General features: G+C 44.0%; 1 long non-coding RNA gene across 1 annotated transcript in view; it reads right to left on the minus strand.

The window, feature by feature from the left end:
• Positions 1 to 1,041: 1,041 nt before the first annotated feature.
• Positions 1,042 to 13,593, minus strand: part of LOC147004244 (uncharacterized) — a 45,689-nt gene continuing 33,137 nt past the window's right edge. The window contains exon 3 of the long non-coding RNA XR_015047337.1: positions 1,042 to 1,926. This is a non-coding gene — a long non-coding RNA (uncharacterized LOC147004244). The remainder of the gene's footprint in view (positions 1,927 to 13,593) is intronic.

Below are 13,593 nucleotides of genomic sequence, written 5' to 3' on the forward strand. Positions count from 1 at the left end.
GTAACCTGGGAGATGACAATCACTTCAGGCAAATAAAAGTTACTGTAACAGGGCAAAGTTTCACCCCTACCCCTTCTTTTTGACTTAGGAAGTTTGCTTAACCTTCCCAACCTTTGTTTCTTTACCTATAAAAAGCGGACACATGTTCTCACCTCCATCTCCACACTGGGGACAGGAAGCCCCAGGAAGAGTCATGTTAGAGCCAAGAGTGGAAGTGTTCCCATCCATGCAGAGCCAGCCTGGGTTACATTGTGAGTTTTGGGCCAGCTGCTACATGTGTAGCAAAACCCTGCCCTGGGAGGGGGGAGGGGGGGAAATCCCAGCAATTTCTAGGCTTCAGACAGCAGGATCATTCTGAATTCAAAGCCTTCTTGGGCTACTTAGTGAGTTCCAGGCCAGCCTGTGCTACAAAGTGAACAAAGGAGTCTCATTAACATCTGATGTTTGCTGAGTGCTGTGCACATGATAAGGTCAGAGTTTGCAACTCAACAGGCAAACCAATCAAAAGGCAGTATTGTCTCTGGTTTACAGGTCACAAAAACTGATACACGATCACTGGATGGTCAATGATTATACAATAAGTCAAGAGTGGATTCAAACCAAGTTGTCTGCTGATAAGTTCCCCCTCTTATCACCTAGGGACCTTATCTGTCTTGTCATCCCGTGTCCCAGGTCATTGATGAGGCTGACACTTGGCTGCCAAAAATAACTTAGATGAATGAATCAAAACCTTCTTAGGCAGGGATATAGTTCAATACTTGTTTATAATACTCAAGACTCTAGACCAGGGCCAGCCAGATTGCTTATTGGGCCAGCGAGATGGTTCACTGGGTAAAGGTGCTTGCCCCCAAACCTGATAAACTGACTTCGATCCCCAAGACCCTCATAGTTCAAGAAGAGAACTGGCTCTCAAAAGCTGTCCTCTGGTCTCCACACCAGTACAGTAGTATGCCCTCCCCTTCCCTCTCCCCTCAAATAAATATATAAATGGAAAAAGAAGTTTGAGCCAGGTGTCATGGTGCATGCCTTTAATTCCAGCACTCTGGAGGCAGAGGCAGGTGGATCTCTTTGAGTTCCAAGCCAGCCTGGTTAACAGAGCAAGTACCAGAATAGCTAAAGGCTATATCTCAGAGACTCTATCTCAAAAATCCAAAATTAACTTCCTAGTCAGAAAGAGGGATACAATGTCACTCACCTGGCTTCTTTTGATAAACTGTTCAGGGATTACTTATTTATTGTGTCCTCTTGGATGTAGTTAACCTGATCAGACTGAAGTTGTCCTTCTAGTGCCTTCTGTAAAGCTGATAGATTTAAATTCCTTAAATTTGTTTTTATTATGAAAAGTTTTTCTTTCTCCTTCAATTAATATTGATGGTTTTGCTGGGCATGGTAGTCTGGGCTGGCATTATGTCATCTTTCAGAACTTGTAGAATGTCTGCCCAGGCCCTTCTGGTGTCCAAAATCTCTATTGAAAGTCCACTGAGAGGCTCTTCTAATGACCCTGTCTTTCTAGGTGACTTCTTTTTTTACCCATATCTTTGTTCTCTATGCTTATATGCCAAAGAGAGTTTCTTTTCTGGTCCTATCTGTTTGGTGTTCTGTATACCTCATACATTTTGATAGGAGTCTCTTTCTTTAGATTTGAAATTTTTATTCTATGATTTTTGTTAAAAGATATTTTCTGTGGCTTTCACTTGAGTTTCTTCTCCTTCCTCTATATCAATTATTCATAGGTTTGGTCTCTTCATATTGTCCCAGATTCCCTGAATGCCTAGATTTTTAATTTATAGTTCACATAGTCTTTGGATGATTGATCCATTTCTTCTACTTTGTCTTCAAGACTTGATATTTTCTCTTCCATTTCATTCCATCTGTTGGTGAGGCTTTCTTCTGAGCTTGTTGTGTTACTTCCTGCTTTTTCTTTTCCTTTTAAAAAAAAATTATTGGTTATTTTATTTATTTACATTTCAAATGTTATCCCCCCTCCCCTGGTTTCCCCCCTGCAAACCCCCATCCCACCTACCCCCCACTTCTATGAGGGTGCTCTCCTATCCCCCACCCACACACACACACACTCCTGCCTCACTGCCCTAGCATTCCCCTACACTGGGGCATCGAGCCTTCACTTCCTACTTTTTTCAATTCAGGTTTTACTTCAGTTTGACTTGTCTTTAGCCATTCTATCCCTTTGTTAAATTCTATTTTCATATCTTGAATTGTATTCATTATTTCATTCAATTGTTTTCATAGTCTTCATTCAGACATTTTTTCATAGCCACTTAAGGTCATTGAACATATTCATAATTCCTATTTCGAAGTTCTTGTGCTTCAGCTAAGCTGATCTCTCAGGGGGTGTTATAATAGGTGCTGGTTTCCAGAGGAGGCATATTGTCTTTGTTGTTTACCTTTGTGGTTTTGACATGGGATCCCAGTGTGGATATTGACTTTGTTGAGTGGGTGTTTGACTCTTTGTCTTTACCCCAATCTGTCAAGCTGTGCACCAGATGAATGATGTTTGGCTTTTGGTCTTGGGGACATTCTGAGTTTCAGGATTCAAATTTCAGCTGGTCCCCAGATCAGCATAGTTGGAAGGATCGCTGAAGTTCTGGTTACAATTCTGGGTTCAGACTCTAAGCGGTCCCATATTGACAAAATGGGTAGGCTCAGTGATAAGTGATCTGGCAGGAGAAGGGGACTGACTCTGCAGGTCTCAAGTAGAGTTGGGACCACAGTTCCATGTGGTACTGGATCCCAAACCCAGTGGTTAGTTGGAACTCCAGGCTCAGAACACTACCCCCCCCCACACACACACTTTGTTTATTTAAAGACAGGGTCTCACTATGCAGCTCTGGCTAGCCTGGAATTTACTATGTAGAGAGGGCTGGCCTTGAACTCACAGATATCTCATGCTTCTGCCACCTGAGTTCTGGGATTTCAGGTCTGCCCCTCCACACTGGCTTTCATACTCTGTCATTATTCCAGTTTGCTTAATTTCTATGGCATTCCTCTGTCCATATAAAGTGACCTGGTCCTGGTCCAGGCTCAAGTGTATCCATCTGGTCCCCTCGACTCTTTTCCCTCTTCTATGTCTCATCTCTGATTATGTACCCCAGCTCAAGGCTCTCACATCACCAACATGCCACCTTCCCTAGCCCTTTCCCTTGCAGAAAGAATTGTGTTTATTATCTCTCACCAAACTAGCCACTCAGTCATTTAATCTGTCACTACATTTATTGAAGGCCTTCTTGGTCCAGCCCTGGGAATATAGCCAGACATTGCATTCTGGCAGGGGTGACTGACAATTAATATACAATTATTATAAAAATCAAGTATATAGTCAAGGCATGAAAAAGTTGCTTGAATAATGAACTAGTAAGTGATTAAGAGTGTTAGCAAGACTCCATCTCAAAAGCAAAACAAACAAACAAACAGGTGTCTGGTATTGTATACCTGCAATGCTAGCACTAGAAGGCAGAGGCAGGTGACTCACTGCACATTTAAGGTCAGCCTGGTCTACATATCAAACTTCAAGGCCAGAGAGGGCTACATAGTAAAACCTTCTTTCAGAAATAAAACAAACAAGTCAAGTGGTTGTGGCACATCCTTTAATCCCAGCACTCAGGAGGCAAAGACAGGTGAATCTCTGAGTTTGGGGCAAGCCTGGTGTACAGTGTGAGTTCCAGGCTAGCCAAGGCTACAGGGTGTGTGGTCTCACACATCTGCAGTCCTAACACTCAAAAGGTAGAGGCAAGAAAATCAGGAGATCACAGTCATCCTCCAATATAGTGAGTTTGAGGCCAGGATGTGTTAGTGAGAACTTTTCTCAAAACAGATAAATAAAAAGCAAACCAAAATGTAGCACCCATTTGAAGACAAAAGTCCGAAACTGGTGCTTTATATCTACAACCCATTCTAACACCCAGGGTCCCCTTTCATCTCCCACAAGAGTCCCCTGGTTGACTTTTCAATAGCACAGACCTTAACGGGAAAGGGAAGGCTCCAGGCCTCTGCCTGGGCTGAATAAAACCTCTGACACCAACATGCTGCAGTGGCATCAGGGAGGCCCAGAAAGTCAAGCTCTGGAACCACTTCTGGGCCTCTGGGAAAAGTAGGAAAAGAGGCTCCTGCCTCTTGGCTCTGAGCCAAAAGAGCTGCTAGTGGGAGTGGAAAATTTTCATGGCAAAGGAAGAGGAAAAATCAGATCACATTTCCCACTGGCAGAGCCTATTTGCTCAGGAAGCTCTTGGGGCACTAGCTGTTCATAAAAGGAGGATATTCACAGAATTATGCCCTGGTTATGGCTCTTTAAGTACCCCGGACACACACACACACACACACACGTCCCTGTTTTTCTTGTCTTCATGGTGCAGAACCTCCAGTTAGCTGGGCAAGCCTCGAACCACCTAGCCACACCCCCAGGGCTTCTTTTCTTCATCTCTTTGCCTTTAGGTCTGAAGGCATGTCTCTGAAAATTGCAAATCCCCTGGGGATTACGACCATCATGAAATGAAGTGAAGAACCATTGGCTCAGCACGGAAAGTTATCCCTACTAGAAGAATTGGATGCTCCTCTTCCACCTCATAAAACCTTCCAGGTTCCAGAAAAGAGAATCTGGGGGTCCACAGAGGCTGTCCCACCATCCCCTAGCCAAGACACTTGGGTAGGAACCCATGTACAATGGACCCAAAGAGGCCAAATGTATAATCACAGAATCATATTCCTAAAAGGGTGTAAAAGCCACATATCCCAGCTCCATAGGAGTTGCCAATAAAATACTTGATCACTGACGTATAACATCCCTAGAGGGATATGTTTCCCCTGGTTACATATGAAGACAGGAGCATAGTAGCTTGCCTGAAGTCACCATGGGGGTAAGGCTCCATGCTTTTTGCCCCAGCTCCACAGTCTCTCTGAATAGCATTCCTGAATCACGAGCAGCCTCTTCTTGGATGCTTGCAGCAATGAGGACCTATAGCTTTCAGAGGTGACCTATTGGCAACTATGAGAATAAATTTAATTAAATGCCGGTTGCTTTTTGTCATTGGTTACATTGACAACTTTAAATGACAAGTCTCTAGGTCTCCTTTACTGTGCTTGTGCCTTTCAGCTGGTCCTGCACCCTCCTATTCCTCTTTCCTGATACACTATGCTGTTTATCAAAAGCCCAACTCAATTGCTTTGGCCAGAATTTCAAACAGTAACCATTCAGATGTAAACTCTGGGAGAGGGGAGAGAGAGAGAGAGAGAGAGAGAGAGAGAGAGAGCAAATTCTTAGCCCTGGCATAGAGTATGCACTTGAAGCATTTGCTGATGTGTAATTAGGTCCTGTAGATGAAGGTTTAGTAGAGAACAGAGCAGGGCTCTCCCCTCCCCACTCAGGATGCTTTCAAAGTTGACCAATGCAATCTTGCTCAGTGATAGATTTCTTGACGATAAAAGCTCACGGCTGTATCAGCAAGCTTTGGGTTTTGAGAGACTGTCGCAGTACAGTGGAAAATGACAGAGATGATGATTGAAGACGTCAACCTCAGGCCTCAATGTGCTTGAGCACTTAGGTGCTAAACAAGCAACAAAACAAAACAAAGCCATGCATATGTGCATTCTTACACAGGACACAACACATGCATATGAAAATGAGGGAGGGGAAACATCGTGGCCCATAGACAGGCAGATCCTCCTGGTCTTGGTGGTGAAAAGGGGACTGTTTCCATCTTTACACTGCAGAGGCAGTGCCCACTGTAGAATGAGCATGCTCTTATACTGCAGAGGCAGTACACACAGTAGGATGAACATGCTCTTAACACTGCAGAGGCAGTACTCACAGTAGGATGAGCATGCTCTTTGGCCAGGATGTATCAGGGCAAGAATCTCAGCTCTACCACTCTACTACACTCTGGCTGTGTAGACTTGCACCAGGTACCTCTCTCCCTACTTTCATTGTCAGTATCTGTAAAGTAGGGATAAAAATACCATTGTCTCTGGGATACTTTGAGGTTTCAAAGAGATAGTTGGGGCTGGCGAGACGGCTCAGTCAGTAAGGGGACTGGGGACTGCTGCACAAGCATGAGGACCTGAGTTCATATCCCTAGTACCGAGGTAAAACATGGGTTTAGAGACATGCCTTTAACCCCAGCGCTAAGAGTATAGGGCAGCCACAGGAAGATCCCAGGGACTCGCTGGCCAGCCAATCACTGAGCTCTGGCCTCGGTGGACAAGCATGTTAAAAATAAGGTGGAGAGCACTCAAGAAAGGTACCAAACATCAGCCTCTGGTCTCCACACACATGCACCTGTGAGCACACACACACACATGCACACACACACACACACATGTACTTCCACATACATTACACACATGAAGTAGTAGCTATAAGATGCCTAAAACATGACATTATTAATTTAGTCCAACACAATTAATTACTCCTGGGGCCAGCGAGATGACTCAATGGATAAAGTGATTGCCAAGAAATTCCAACTACCCAAGTTCAATCCTCAGAACCAAGGGTGAAGAGAGAAGCAACTCCGAAGTTTCCCTCTGACTTCCACATCCACACTGCGACACGTGCACCCACACACTCGCATCCTGCATGCATAGAAAAATAATAGTTAAAAATGAATGCATGGCTTCCATCTTAAGTTTGTATACCTGCAGCCTAAAGCATTCAAAAGTACACACAGCACACAAGTCGACCCCTCTTGCAAGAGCAACAAGTGTTCTTAACCACTGAGCCAGCTCCTCTCACTCCCTAAATTTTAACAAGTATTTGCAATAAAATCTAATTCTCAATAAGCACTTTAGTAAAGTAGGCACTTTTCTTTGCTGTGAAGAAAAGTAGCTGGAGGATGCCTATAGAAGAGCATTCATGGTATATCTCTATGGTATAGTTCTAGGGGCAGAGCACATGATACAGTCTTCTGCTCTGCAACCTAACGCCACAGAGTCTGCAGTAAGGTAGTTATCAACTTGATGGCTCCAGGCCAAGCTTCCTCTGGGTTTCAGAAAGATACAACCAACACAACAAAGCACCAGCAATCAGAGATGCCACCCTTCCGTTCACTCCGTGAGCACTGCAAAGCATGTCACATACTACAGGGACTGTGATAAGACCCTGCCAGCACAGCCAAGGGAGACACAGTGGCTGCCTGAGAGCTGTTCACAGCCCGGGAGGGAAAGGCGAGAATGTAAATATTGACAGGACAGAGGGACCAAGGTACAGAGAGTATATACAAACAGTAGTAGAAGGCTGGTGTGATGGCCCAACAGGTAAAGCCCTTGTTGCAAAAGCCTACAGATCTGAATTTGATTCCTGAAAACCAGGTAAAAGGTGAAAGGAAAGAACTAATAGCACAAAGTTGGTCTCCAGTCTCTGCACATGCACCTGTCCCCCACATCAAACTCCCATCAATAGACAGATGATAGATAGACAGACAGATTGACAGACAGGCAGACAGATGAATGATAGATAGGTAGGTGATAGATAAATAAATGATAGATAGATAGATAGATAGATAGATAGATAGATAGATAGATAGATAGATGAAAGATAATTGATACAAAAGTTGAAAGAATTTAACAAAGAAAGTAACCGCTTGATTTTAAAATCTTATATTTGAGCAATAGACAAGAAATTAGCTTTAAAAGCAATGAGATAGTGCCAGAGAAATGGCTTAGTAGTTAAGAGGGTTCATGGCCCTTTTAGGTTTACTCATTCTTTTTTATTTATTTATTTATTTATTTAGAAACAGGTTTTAATGCTATATCCCTGACTAGCCTGGAACTGGTTTTGTAGATCAGGCTGACACGAAATTCACAGAGCTTCTCTTGCCTCTGTCTCTAGAGGGCTGGGATTAAAGGTGTACGCCTCTATGCCCAGCATTAAAGTGCTAACTGATTGTAGAAAATCCAAGTTTGAGTTCCAGCACTCACATCTGGGAGTTCACAAGTGCCTGTAACCCTAGCTCCAAGAGAACAGTGCCCTCTTCTGGCCTCTGAAGGGAACTCACCTGTGCTTGTGTGCACACACCCACACCCACACAGATACCATTTAAAAATAATAAAATAACTGTTTTAAAGCAATGAGCTGAGGGATGCAGACAGCTTGGCTATAGAGGGGCAGCTGGCCCTGCCCCAAACAAACCAGCAAGCTGAGGCTCAGAAGACAGGATTGCTCTTTTTTGCTTACTTGGAATGTGTGTGTGTGGGTGTGTATGTGTGGTGTGTGTGGTGTGTGTGTGTGCGTGTGTGTGTGTGTGTGTATGTGTGTGGTGTGTGTGTGTATGTGGTGTGTGTGTGTATGTGTGTGGTGTGTGTGTGTGTGTATGTGTGTGGTGTGTGTGTGGTGTGTGTGTGTGTGTGTGTGTGTGTGTGTGTATGTGGTGTGTGTGTGTGTGGTGTGTGTGTGTGTGTGGTGTGTGTGTGTGTGTGTGTGTATGTGGTGTGTGTGTATGTGTGTGGTGTGTGTGGTGTGTGTGTGCGCGTGTGTGTATGTGTGTGTGCGTGTGTGTGTGTGTGTATGTGGTGTGTGTGTGTGGTGTGTGTGTGCGTGAGTGTGTGTGTGTATGTGTATGTGCATGTGTGTGGTGTGTGTGTGTTCTCCATCCATCCATGCGGGTGCATGTTTGTGCACATGTATGGAACACAAAGGTGAATCGCAAGAGTTGTTTCTTGAGGCAGGATCTCTCTTTGGCCTGAAGCTTGCTGCTTAGGTGAGACGGGCTGGCCAGAAAAGCCCAAGGATCCTCCTGTCCCTGCCTCCCCAGTGCTGGAATTACAACATCATGCTATCACACCTAATTCTAATTTTTTTTAACATGGGTGCTGGGCTCAAAGTTAGGTTCTCACGCTTGTGCAGCAAACATATTACCCAGTGAGGGGACTCTCCAGTCTGTTTTTGTTGTTTGAGACAAACACAGGCTATCACTATGAAGTCCTGGATGGCTTTGGCATATCTGAGGCAGAGAGAGAGAGAGAGAGAGAGAGAGAGAGAGAGAGAGAAAGAAGAAGAAGAAGAAGAAGAAGAAGAAGAAGAAGAAGAAGAAGAAGAAGAAGAAGAAGAAGAAGAAGAAGGAGGAGGAGGAGGGGGGGGGGGAGGGGGGGAGGGGAGGAGAGGAGAGGAGAGGAGAGAGAATTCCAATTGAACTATATTTTCTAAGGTTCAGCAAGTAACATAAGCTCTGTTTCTTCAGCTTTACAGTGGGAAGTCATAATGTCAGCTCGTAGGATAAAGTAGTGTGCTAGTTCGGCAATAGTTTGTCCTCATCAAAATCTATGTTGAAATTGTACTGTCATTGTAATATGTCTGGAAGTGAGACCTGTGTGGTGACCATGTCCTCAAGAGGGATTGATGCCTCTCTCAAGAGAATGGGTCTGTTCTAAATAGGGACATAGTGAGAGTGGGTTGTGACAATGCCACGTTGGCCCTGTGGTCATCCCTTCCAAACCTGTGTATTTGTCCTTCTGCCTACAGCCATGAAAGAGAGCTGTACCAGGCCTGCAGCAGTGCTATGCCCTTGGATTTCCCAGCCTCAGAACTGTGAGACAAAAGATACCCCTTGTCTTAATTGCAGTCATAGATATTTTGTTACAACAAAAGAAAACAGAGATAAGAGGTTCAGTGCCTGTAAATTTGCAATAAGGGTTGATAAGGTGGCTTGTGGGTAAAGGTGTTTACTGCCAAGCCTGACAGACTGGCTTGGATCCCCAGGACCCATTTGATGAAAGGAGAGGAAAGGAGAGAACTGACCAAGTTATCCTCTGGTCTCTACATGTGTGTCATGACACATGCACTGTAGGGTGTATCTCTTGGCCTTCCCCTTCCCCCATAAGCACCCACAAAATAAATAAATGTAAAACTTTGAAAAGATTTAGTATTTTATTTGACTTGTCAATGTTTCTCCTGAATGTCTGTATGTGCACTCTGTACCCACCAAGTTCAGAAGAGGAGGTTGTGTCCTCGGGAACTGGAGATAAGGTGGTGAGCCACGATGTGGGACTGAACCAGGATCCTCTGCAAGAGCAGCAAGTGCTCTTCACCGCGGACTCATCTCTCCAGACCCCAGAAATGTCGTTAAAACATTGTAAATAATACCTAATTCTCAGTAAGCTCTGTAATATAAATATATCCTGAATCCTCTCAAGTGTCTGCTTTAAACCTTCAGAGGCAGAAACTAAACAATGCCCTAAGAATCCAAAAGAGCCTTCAGGGACTCTTAGCCGATCAGCTGATGTTGCCCACTGACCGACCACCTTTCTGCACTCATCTACCTACCCTGGGGGTGGGGGCATAGTTAACTCTGGAGGTGCTGCAAACGTCTCCCTTCCTCTCACAGACCCCACCCCCACCCCGCCCGTCTTTAACCTGCCAGTGTTCCTGGTTCGGCAGCATCTTTACCGTCTCCTCCCCACCGTCTCCTCCTCACCGGCTCCTCCCCGCAGAACCATACGCATGCTTCACACTCAAGTGACTTCTTTGTGTTTACTTAGGGAATTCCTAGTTTATACAGAGCTATTTATAAGATGCAGGTTTTTAAATATGTCTTTGGTGTTCCTTATAAGGAACTCAATGAGTCATAAAGCAGTAGGCTGAGGGAAAAAAAATAGCTAATTATAAATGAAAGGAACCGGTTCATTCCTAAAACAAGCATTTCTTTTTCCTTCCATCTCCCTTTTTATTTTTATATTTTGTTTGTTTGTTTTAAGACAGGTCCTGTCTCTGTAGGCCTGGCTGGCTATCCTGGGAACTGAACATGAAGACCAGGCTGGCCTAGCCTCAAATTCACAGAAATCCACTGTTGTCTGCCTCAGAATACAGGATTAAAGGTATGCGCTCTCATTCACACAGAAACATTTTATTTTTGATATTTCTTTGTATTTATTGTTTACATTTATTTTAATTATGTGTGTATGTATATATATATATGTGTGTGTGTGTGTGTGTATGTGTGCATGTATCTGCAGAAGCTAGAGATGTTGGATCCTGCTAGGCTTGAGGTATAAGTGGCTGTGTATTGCTTGATGTGGCTACCGGAAACAGAACTTAGGACCTTTGCAAGAGTAATACAAGTTCTTAGCCACTGATCCGCCTCTCCAACTACCTAACTCCCTCATTTTATCTTTATGCTTTTACTTATTGTTATTGTTCTTGTTTTATTTGGTTGGTTGGTTGGTTGGTTGGTTGGTTGGTTGGTTTTGAGACAGGTGTCATTATGTAGCTCTGCTGCCATTACATAGCCTTGGCTGATCCGGAAATCACTGTGTAGAACAGACTGGCCCCCCAACTCACAGAGATCTGCCCACCTTTGCCTTTCTTTCAGTTCTGGGATTAAAGGTAGGTACCATCATCCCTGTGCATATTTATGTTCCTTAAAATGGCACTCCTTGGAGATTATATAGACGGTCTCTATTGAACCTTAAATAGACAAATAACATGGACTCAACATTCACTGGTAGCTGAAGAAGAAGCTACTCGTCAGAGCCTGATAGAGTAGGCACATGGGAGACGGGCAGGGATCTTGAGTTCCCTATCAGCCTAAGCTATTTAAAGAGACTCTGTCTCAAAAGACTAAAAACTACAACAGAAAGTGAGAGGGTACTGGGGAGAGGCTTGTCATGAAAAATACAAGGATCAGTGTTCTGTCTCCAGTGCCCATATAGAAAGCTGGATGTAATGGCTCATTTGTAATCCCAGAGCTGAGAGGTAGGGGCAGACCACCTAAACTAACCAATCAGAAAGCCCCCAGGTCCCAGAGAGGGAAGCCGGCTTGATAGATAAACAAACAAACAAATGAATGAATGAAAGAATGAATGATAATGTGTTTGGCTTCTAAGGACCCACACCTGAAGTTGACCTCTGGCCTCTGCACATGTGCACTCATGCACACCCCAACACACACACAGGCACATACACAAAACAAAAACAAAAACAGCTGTGTATGTCTCCAGGTCTTCTCTCTCTCTCTCTCTCTCTCTCTCTCTCTCTCTCTCTCATTCCACCCCTGGTGCCCAAGGAGTTCAGAAGAGTGTTGAGTCTCTTGGAACTGGAATTCCAGATGGTTGGAAGGTGCCGTGGAGGTGACTGATGTGGGTCCTATGCAATGCAGGACAATTAGTAATCTTAATCCGTGAACCAACTCTCCAGTCCCAGTTGTCATTTTTTTATGGCCTCAGGGAAAAAAAAATCTGTTAAGATGTAAATGAAGCCCTTTCTTCTCTCTAGATACTCCTGTACTAACTGAATAAAAAGTAATACAAAAATGTTGCTTGCTGGTAATGGTACACACCTTTAATCCCAGCACTCACTTAGGAGGCAGAAGCAGACTGATCCCTCTGAGTTCAAGGCCATCCTGGTCTACAAGAGTGAGTTCCAGGACAGCCAAGGCTGTATACAGAGAGAAATCCTGCCTCAAAAAACCTAAATAAATAAACAAATAAACAAATAAGCTTCCTGTCTCCCTTTCCCCCTTTACTTTTTACTGCAGAATTCTCTTTATTGACGTAAGATACTTTATACCAGTGCTTTTCAACCTGTGGGTCATGACCCTTTGCAGGGAGTGTCAACCTTTTCACAGGGGCTGCCTATAACCACAAAAACCACAGATATTTACATTTTGGGTTGTTTTTTTTTTTTTTTTAGATTTATTTATTTTATGTATGTGAGTACACTGTCACCATTCTCAGACACACCAGAAGAGGGCATCGGATCCCATTATAGATGGTTGTGAGCCATCATGTGGTTGCTGGGGAATTGAACTCAGGACCTCTGGAAGAGCAGTCAGTGCTCTTAACCGCTGAGTCATCTCTCCAGCCCTGATATTTACATTTTGATTCATAACAGTAGCAGGATTATAATTATAAAAAATAATTTTATGGTTGAGGGTTACCACATCATGAGGATCTATATGAAAGGGTTGGATAAGTCTTCTGGAGTATGATATTCTGGCATGGGCTGTTTTCTGAATTTCTGATCCTGGTTCTTGGGTCTGCCTGAGGACCAAGTGAAATACAATAGGCAGACCTAGGTCTAGGTATAGCTGAAGAGGCAGGGAGACAAATGTAGATGTTCAAGAGACATGAGCTTCCTTCCCAGACTTTATCCATATGGTCTTCTGGAGTGCATCCATCCAACCATCCACCCATCCAAGCATCCTTCCACCCCACATGCATGCATCCATTCCACTGATCTTCTCATTCAACTAACCTATCCACTTATGCATTTATCCATCCATCCATCTATCCTTCTCATCCTTCTGATCTGCCCATTCAACTAATCTATCCATCATCCACCCTTCTATCCATTTCTCTATCTACTCATTTTTCTATCATTCTACCCACCAATCCTTGAATTTGTCAATACTCAATGAGCACACACCATGGCAGTATACCTTCCTCACTGATGGAGAGAAAAAGCCCTCCTTGTACACCCTTCCCCACCCACAGTACCCAGCTTTATTAAAGAACTGACTAGGTTTAGAGAATTACATCATGTAGCTAAGGGCTATTTCTTGAATAGTCAGAAATAGTTCATGTTGCCAGGAGCATGCAGGATGACTATCCCATTCAGCCAGTGAAGTAAGGAAGGCTAACCAGACACAGTGT

Source organism: Mus caroli, unplaced genomic scaffold (genome assembly GCF_978045245.1).
Source record: "Mus caroli unplaced genomic scaffold, Mus_caroli_1 scaffold_6, whole genome shotgun sequence".
Taxonomy (NCBI): Eukaryota; Metazoa; Chordata; class Mammalia; order Rodentia; family Muridae; genus Mus; species Mus caroli.